The following is an 8,294-nucleotide window of genomic DNA, read 5'->3' as shown; positions in this document are numbered from 1 at the left end:
TTTAGGAATAAATTATGGGTAGGTTTAGGTTTAGGGGTAGGGATTGGGTTTAGTCTATATTTTTGGACAGTAATGTTGATCCAGGATCAACAAAAGATGTTGATCCAGGAACATGTCTTGGCAAAATCACGGTGACCCGCAGCTCAAACGGCTGCTATTTAAAACAGTGGTATTAATTTGTTACTTTTTCTAAATCATTGATGCAATTATTAATAATAACCACCACTTTTATTTTTCTCTTATTATTTTCATCAACAATATGGTTTAGTAATTAAAATAATTTAATTACTGTCAGTGCAGAGGCTATTCCGTTTTATTGATCCATGGCACATGCGTTTTGATTCTTTACACGTTTAATGATGCCCAGTGACTTGTTTGCATTATTTATGCATTATTTTATTTATTTGTAAGACTTTTTTATGACTAAATTAATGGGAGAGTAAAATTATTTTTAAAACGTACACCGTTCAAACTAGGCTGCTTATGTTGAAGTGTTTGGGATGTGGCTTTTAATGATGAGAACTTTTTTGTGATCAGGCTCTCAAAAAGTATATACAAATTTGTATATAGATTTATCGGCCAACATATCGGTTATCGGCTTTCAAAAATAAAGAATTATCGGTTATCGGCCAAAATTTTCATATCGGTGCATCCCTAATTACAATGTAACAATTACACCTTAAAATAAAGTGTAACCTTTTGTTCTTGTACTTGTACTTGCACTTGTATTTAATTTCAGTATCATTGATTAATCTCATGCATTTCCTTGAGTTAAATAAGCTGCCAGCAAAGCACTTCAGTTTACCGTGTTCATTTAGCTCTTCAGCTTTAGCGCTCGCAGCTTGAACTGCAATGCACAACATTAATAACTATAACTGGGACTGTCATATACATAACATTATAAAGAGAAAACAACCGTAATAAAAAGTTGTTTATTCTTTGGGGTTTATTTGCCGTGTTTCAGCGCATTGTTATGGGAAGAGCCAAGAGCGCATCCACGAGTTACACATCTGACTAGCGCATAACTTAGTTCAAGATAACTTGTGCATTTCCGTCTTTTTGTGCATATATAATTTGTAATATTATGTTTATGTTCTATAAATATCTGATTTTTAAAAAGTACACTGTTCAAACTAGGCTGCTTATGTTGAAGTGTTTGGGATGTGGCTTTTAATGATGAGAACTTTTTTGTGATCAGGCTCTCAAAAAGTATATACAAATTTGTATATAGATTTATCGGCCAACATATCGGTTATCGGCTTTCAAAAATAAAGAATTATCGGTTATCGGCCAAAATTTTCATATCGGTGCATCCCTAATTACAATGTAACAATTACACCTTAAAATAAAGTGTAACCTTTTGTTCTTGTACTTGTACTTGCACTTGTATTTAATTTCAGTATCATTCAGTGTTCCTGTGGCTCAGTGGTAGAGCATTGCGTTAGCAGCGCAAAGGTTGTGGGTTCGATTCCCAGGGAACACACATACTGGTAAAAAATGTATAGCTTAAATGCACTGTAAGTTGCTTTGGATAAAAGCATTACTATTATTAAATTAAACAAACTGCATTACAACATAAACATTTCATGTACAAATACAATGTAACTATTAATTATATATTATTATTATAACTTCCTGCACCTTCAAGTTTCCATGCCAACATCAAATCATGTAGTAAGATATAGGCTACAACAGCTTGTAACAATTCATTACATGTGACCTTACAAAATAACACCAACAGACTGCATGCTTAATGACAAAAGCTGTCTCACTGTCACAACTACTGCGCAATGTGTCAGTGATTGATTAGCTCAATTAGCACTTCGGACATTGTTACTGAGAGTTGTGGTGGTTCTGCTTTATGATGCAAGCCCATGCATTATTGAAAGCCCATTAAGTAGCAGATTCTCCCTTAAGATCTTAAAGCTTAAGGTAAAAGGAAAAAGCCACTAAGGGAACCTAGAGTGAATGGCTGAAAACCTATTGCATTGTGCCTTAGTGTAAGACCGTACGACCGATTGAACGTCATTATATGTGGCGTCAATCCTGTTTCCATTACCATCTGATTCTGTTATTTTACTATGGCACTGTCTCAGTAATTTCAGTCCTTTCATTGCTGACAATGCAGAGTAAAAATGTAATTGCTCATTGCGCCACTTACAATCTTTCTTTCAGTGGTTGTCACCAGGTCAATACTGCCCTCTATAGATAACGCATCGCTCCCCTGATACCTCCATCTCCGGCTCATCTGGTAAATGTGAACACTTGAATACTGTGTTCCACGGGTCAGGGTTCACTGTCTGACAAAATGGAGTTAAAAGAGAGAGTTTATCAGGCTGGGCTCAGGACTATTAATGAGGAAAGGAAAAGCAGGTGGTCCCTTTATCTGTGATAGAGGTCAACCCTACCAGAGAAAATGGCAGGAGGATTAGATATGGGGATTAGGTTGTCTAGTAACTGCAGCTCATTGGAAGAAAAAAAATATGCATACGCAAAATCCCTATCAAACAATATATGAGGTGCAAATAAACAACTGTGGGCAGCATGATATTGCAAAAAATTGTTCTATGTTAATTTTAAAATAGAAATGACCACAATTTAGAGCTCTAAGGAATAAATCATTATGCTACTTATATAAAGAATTTCAGGCATTTTTTTTACTTTCTATACGAAAAAGATGATGAAGCATTTGTAAATTAAAAAAGAAAAAAAACATCCAAATACTGTAAAATAAATAAATAAAGAACTATTTTATATACATTCCTAATTTATAAATTCCTATTTTAAGTAATTATTTTTGTTAATGTAAATGCATTTTTTTAAACTTCGTATTCATCAGAGAATCATGAAAAAAAGTGTAACAAAATATTAAGCAACACAACTATTTTCAACATTGATAATAATAATAAGAAATGTTTCTTGAGCTCCAAATCAGCATATAATGCCGAGTTCACACTGCATGATTTTTAAACTCGTCGGATCGCCATTGTTTTCCCACTGCATGACTATCTGGGGTAGCATTCAGTTCCTGCTGTGTTCACATTGCACGGTATGATATAATTGTTCATATATCTATTAAAATACTGATATTCTGGTCTATAACTCCTCCCCGAACTTCCCTCTGCCCTGTATCTTGGTCTCTCATTGGCTGTAGGTCATCGCCGATGTAGTTTTCAGTCAGAAATCATTGCACACAGCGTGATTGTGAATCACCGACAGCTCCAGATATTTAGCATGCCAAATATTTTGCGGGCGTCGGCGACGTGTCGGCGATTCCCTCAGATCGCGTCTTTGATAATTCACACTGCATGATTGTCACTCGCGTGAATGAGCACCGATTTGCCTCCGATTTCAGGCATTTGTCGGCGATTTCGCAAAACCTGTCGGCGAGTGAAAAATCGGGCTAAAATCATGCAGTGTGAACTCGCCATAAGTGTCAGTCCTGTGTCTTGTGGTTTTCTCCCCATGTGCTCCACATTACCCAGTTTCTCCCGTATTTTGATTGTTCATTGATTTCAGGTGTGTCCCATTAAGTTCCATTAGTTTCCACCTGTGTTCATTAATCATCTAATTAGTTCTTTGTTATTTAAGCCCTGTGTTTTCCTGAGTCCTTCGTCCTGTCTTAAACGTCAACTCCATGTGCTACGTGTGTGTTCCTGCCTGTCCTGTGTTCCCCGTGGTTTGGATTAAATAAACTGTTATTATTGTAATTCTCCTACGTTCTCCTCATTCCTCGCTCCAACGCAGTAGCAACCCTGACAATAAGAAGATTTCTGAAGGATCATGTGACACTGAAAACTGGAGTAATGGCAAAAAACATTTTAAATAGAAAAACAGCTATTTAAAATTATAATAATATTTAACAATATAACTGTTTTTATTATTTTTTGATTAAATAAATGCAGCCTTAGTAAGCATGAGAGACTTCTTTAAAACATATTTTTAAAAATCTTACCGAACACAAACTTTTGAACAGTAGTATATACTAATAGATTTAAAATGGTGTGTGTGTGTTTGTGTGTGTGTATATATATATATATATATATATATATATATAGGTAAGATTTTTTCAAATGTTTTTAAAGAAGTCTCATATGCTAAGGCTGCATTTATTCAATCAAAAAAACAGTAATATTGTTAAATATTATTACAATTTTAAATAACCGTTTTGTATTTTAATGAATTTCTAACACAAACTGTTAAAGGAGTGATAAAGAAGCACTTGTAAATTAGAAACCCAAAGAATGTAAAAAAATGTGACAATGTGGCACGTTCACAATTTAGCTCGCTGTTGAACAGTTTTCATTAACGGCAACCGGAACGGTGAAGAAGATGACACAAGCTCAAGGTTAACCTAGATAAGGTGTGACGGCTACAGCAGTGTTTTAATATCGTCTGCCACACCGTTCCCTCCACCAGATTTATAGTCCGAATAGAAATACAGCATGTCCCTGGGGCCAACGCTCTTACTGTTTTTTTGTTTTTTTTAAAGATTGTCATTTCATTGTAAATCTCAATGAATTAATGCGTCTTGCACAGACAAATCAGACCAATATGAAAAATGTCCACTTATTACAGAGAAATAGAAGAGGAAATAGAGATGGAATCTCACTGAACTCTGTATAACGGATGTCTGGGGTGTTTTCAAGTCTCTGGATGAATCCGTCATCCATCATCTGGAGACAGAGAGTGTTGCGAATGGTGGTAAAGGACTCTAGTAATAATTCTAGTTAATCACTGTCAGTGAATGGCAGAAATATTAACTATTCATTACCCCTCTTCACACCTCAGAAATGAAGTATTGATGTATCTTAAAACAAAAATATCGCTGCAGGACATGATTTTGATGGTGGCAGAGCAGTGGAGCTCTATTCAACGCTTCTAGATGCATATCTTTTGGCCTCGTCACGCCACGCCACGCCACGCTCGCACAGAAATACAGCGGCTGATAAAAATGCATTGGATGTATTATTTATGCAACTTCTCACAGTAGCACAAGAGCCGTCGAGATTGAAAATGCATGTTGTCAGCTTCTGGCTTCCCTAGGTTGAAATCAATAGAGAGAAGCACTAACCTGCCACCAGCCCTGATGACTGATTGAATTCAGAGAGGCTGTAAGGCTTAACGCACTTCAGAAAGGAAACTGCAGTCTATTGGAGGCATGCAGTGCAATAATATTCCAATACTGGTGTGCATGGTTTTCCTTCCCAGAGTGCACTGCTCTTACCCTTCACTGCTCAGGGACCGCTATCGATGAATAGTCATTGGGAATCTGAAGCGGGGCCCACTTCAGTGCAGGCACCCTTCGCAATCTCCGTCTCGTCCCTGGAACGCGTTACTTGCTCATTCTGTTCGTGAGCAAGCAATCATGCAAAAGACTAATTAAATTACCTCAAACTGCCTCTATGAAGTACATCATATTTATAATGTATTTGTGAAGGAATATACACCAAGGAACATGGAACTATTTACCATTTTTCCGAAACTTAATTGATCTGGACTGCTTTGCGCAGAATGATCTTCAATGCACTACATATGGAAACTCTCCTCAACATCAAAGCAAGCTGTTGTGAAAATGGGTTTCAAAAGAATTCACATGGTAGCTTTATGGCTGTGTTTAAACTTGGAATGTTTGGTTCAATTAAAGCAAACTCTGGTGCGGTTGTTCTGTTAGAACGGTTTATTTGAATGCATCTGAACCTTGGTGCACACCAAGTGAACTGAGAACATTTTTTTCAGAGGGGTCTCAGTTCGCGACCAAACGAACTCTAATGTGGTTTGACTAAAATATGAATGCAAAGACATCTAAACGAACCAAAAACAGGATATGATTTCACAAGATAGGACAGAAAGGACAGAATGCCTAAGCATACCTGGCTCTTCTCATCAGCAGCTATGTTGCCCATTACAGTTCGGTACAGGGTTGCACACAAAAAAATGTCACCAACCTCATGTATATCTTGTAAAAAAGCTTTCTCCATCAACAAATGACCATGTATCTAATTCTACATGACTTTTAGAACAAAGTCACCCTTTGTGATTTAGTCACCCGGTCGGACTCTTGGCACAAATTAAAATGGTTTTACTCTAGGCATAATTGTGCATACAAAACCATACCAGCCAGAGTTTATAGCCTCTAATCAAATATCCAGTAGATGTCCATGATAAGCTTCTCACATATTTAATGCTGGATAACCCAACTGACCTGAATTTACTGCATATAGCGTTTGATAATTTTGTCACGTGCTGCATTATAAGACATGCATGTTGATGTGGTGTGGAGCGTGATTGACAGTGCCTGATTCTCTCAGGGGTTCATATAGAGCTAGTAGCGGACTAAAGTGACGGAAGATGCATTTGATATGTCAGTTATGTTGACATAGATACAGTGGATCATGGATTCATTTCATCACTGTAAGAGCGTTAGCTACACATTTTCAAAAGGTCATATGCAAAGAATGTCAATATATAATACTTACTGAGTAAATGTACTTCACTGCTATACTATATACTATACTCGAGTGACATTCAAAATGAATGATTGCACTTCTATTCAGTTACATGTAGAGGTACATAGCTCGATTTAAAAATACTTTGACCTTCAAAACACAAAGGACATATTCACAGGTCATCGTGATGAAAGCTCTCCTTTTAGTGTCCATGTCTTACTGGGCTTGTTCAAATCACATTATTACCATTTAACCATCATTGAGAAAGAACAATTGGGGTCTATAAACAAATTTCACTGTTAAAAAAAAAAATCCTGTTGCCATTTTTAGGATAAAATACAGCAGCTTTGCTGTGGTTACCAGAAATTGACAATGTTTGTAGTATGGAATAACATATTGGTGCCTGTATATTTCACACATTAAAAGTGTATATTTTATTCAGTACATGATGTTAATAAATGTCAAACAGTAAACTAAAAGAAAGAAAAGAAAGAAACCAAATGTTAGTGGCTTTGTTACCAAAATGAATTTCAAAACAAAAATTCAACAAAAAAATCATTTAAAAAAATTGACTTTTTCAAACAGGTATCCCAAACATTCCCTTTATTTTTTCCATTGGTCTGACGATCGGATAGTCTCATCCCAAACACACATCATTCCTTAAAAGAACAATTCACTAAAAATGTACTCAACCTCAGGCCATCCAAGAAATAGGTGAGTTTGTTTCTTCATCAGATTTAAAGAAATTTAGCATTATATCTCTTCCTCGCCAATGCAGTGAATTGGTGCCATCAGAATGAGAGTCCAACCAGCTGATAAAAGCATCACAATAATCCACGTATTCGACATGACTCCAGTTGGTCAATTAATGTTTTTGTATTTTTGGGTGAACTTTATCTTTAAGACGTTGTTTTGTCCGGATGGTGATAGGAGTACAGTATTTACACAGTTCAGGGTAAACCAAACTAGGACAGGAGAGGGGAACGTTTTTAATATCACAAAAATTACACACTTCAGCTTTAAGGGCACCATCAAAACTTGAGCTTGTATATGGCTTGAAAATAACAACAGCAGCAGCAGTTCCTCACCTAAGAGACAACATCTAGTAGTTAGTTACAGCTCTATCGCATCACAAAGTTTGACTTTGCTTTAAGATGAATGCCTTTGGATGCTGACTCAATCCAAAAAAAATTATCTTTCTAAAATTAAACGTAGCATGACGAGACCACCAGCTGTGTGAATGGAGTAGCTGATAGCAGCGAGCTTGTTCTCTGATGCTTGGGAACTATTGCGGGTGGGTGGGGACACTGCAGTCCCTACAGCTTTTAACAAATAACTCAAATGCCTTTTGTCACCAGGTCTTGCACTGAAATGAATGACACACCGGAGGACTATTAAATGTTCTGAACTCTCATTTTTCACAGTTCGGTATGGCCTTTACCCAGTTTCATATTTCACTTGCTTTCTGAGAACTTTCATAGTTCATTTCTATCCGAGTTATATTTGGCCCATAATAGGAGACATACTAAATTCGAAACAACCTTTAGCATTTCATTATTATAAAGCTTTTCCCACAGTTTTTCTAAACATCTCTTATATAATCTAAAAATTATCATTTTAAATTAATAATTTCATTTAAAATTTTAAATGAAAGTTAAAATACTCAACTAAATGTTTCATTTACTTAAATCTTGCATTTAATCATTTTTAAAATCTATTTTAGCAATACGAGACAGTAAAAAACATCTTGAAGATTCTACAAGGGGTATGTAAGCTTAAAGTGGAAGTGAAGCAGTCAGTTAAGTTAACATTATTTAGTAAAGTGATTTCCACTTTGATTAAAAA

The 8,294-nt window shown here is 36.1% G+C and overlaps 1 non-coding gene across 1 annotated transcript; it reads left to right on the top strand.

Moving 5' to 3' along the window:
* Positions 1–1,409: 1,409 nt before the first annotated feature.
* On the top strand, positions 1,410–1,483 carry trnaa-agc (transfer RNA alanine (anticodon AGC)). The gene has a single exon. It is a non-coding gene; the product is annotated as a tRNA-Ala (tRNA).
* Positions 1,484–8,294: the final 6,811 nt, after the last annotated feature.

The sequence above is a fragment of the Sinocyclocheilus rhinocerous genome, unplaced genomic scaffold, assembly GCF_001515625.1.
Source record: "Sinocyclocheilus rhinocerous isolate Xijiao unplaced genomic scaffold, SAMN03320098_v1.1 scaffold484, whole genome shotgun sequence".
NCBI classification, from domain to species: domain Eukaryota; kingdom Metazoa; phylum Chordata; class Actinopteri; order Cypriniformes; family Cyprinidae; genus Sinocyclocheilus; species Sinocyclocheilus rhinocerous.
This window is presented reverse-complemented; position numbering and strand designations above follow the sequence as displayed.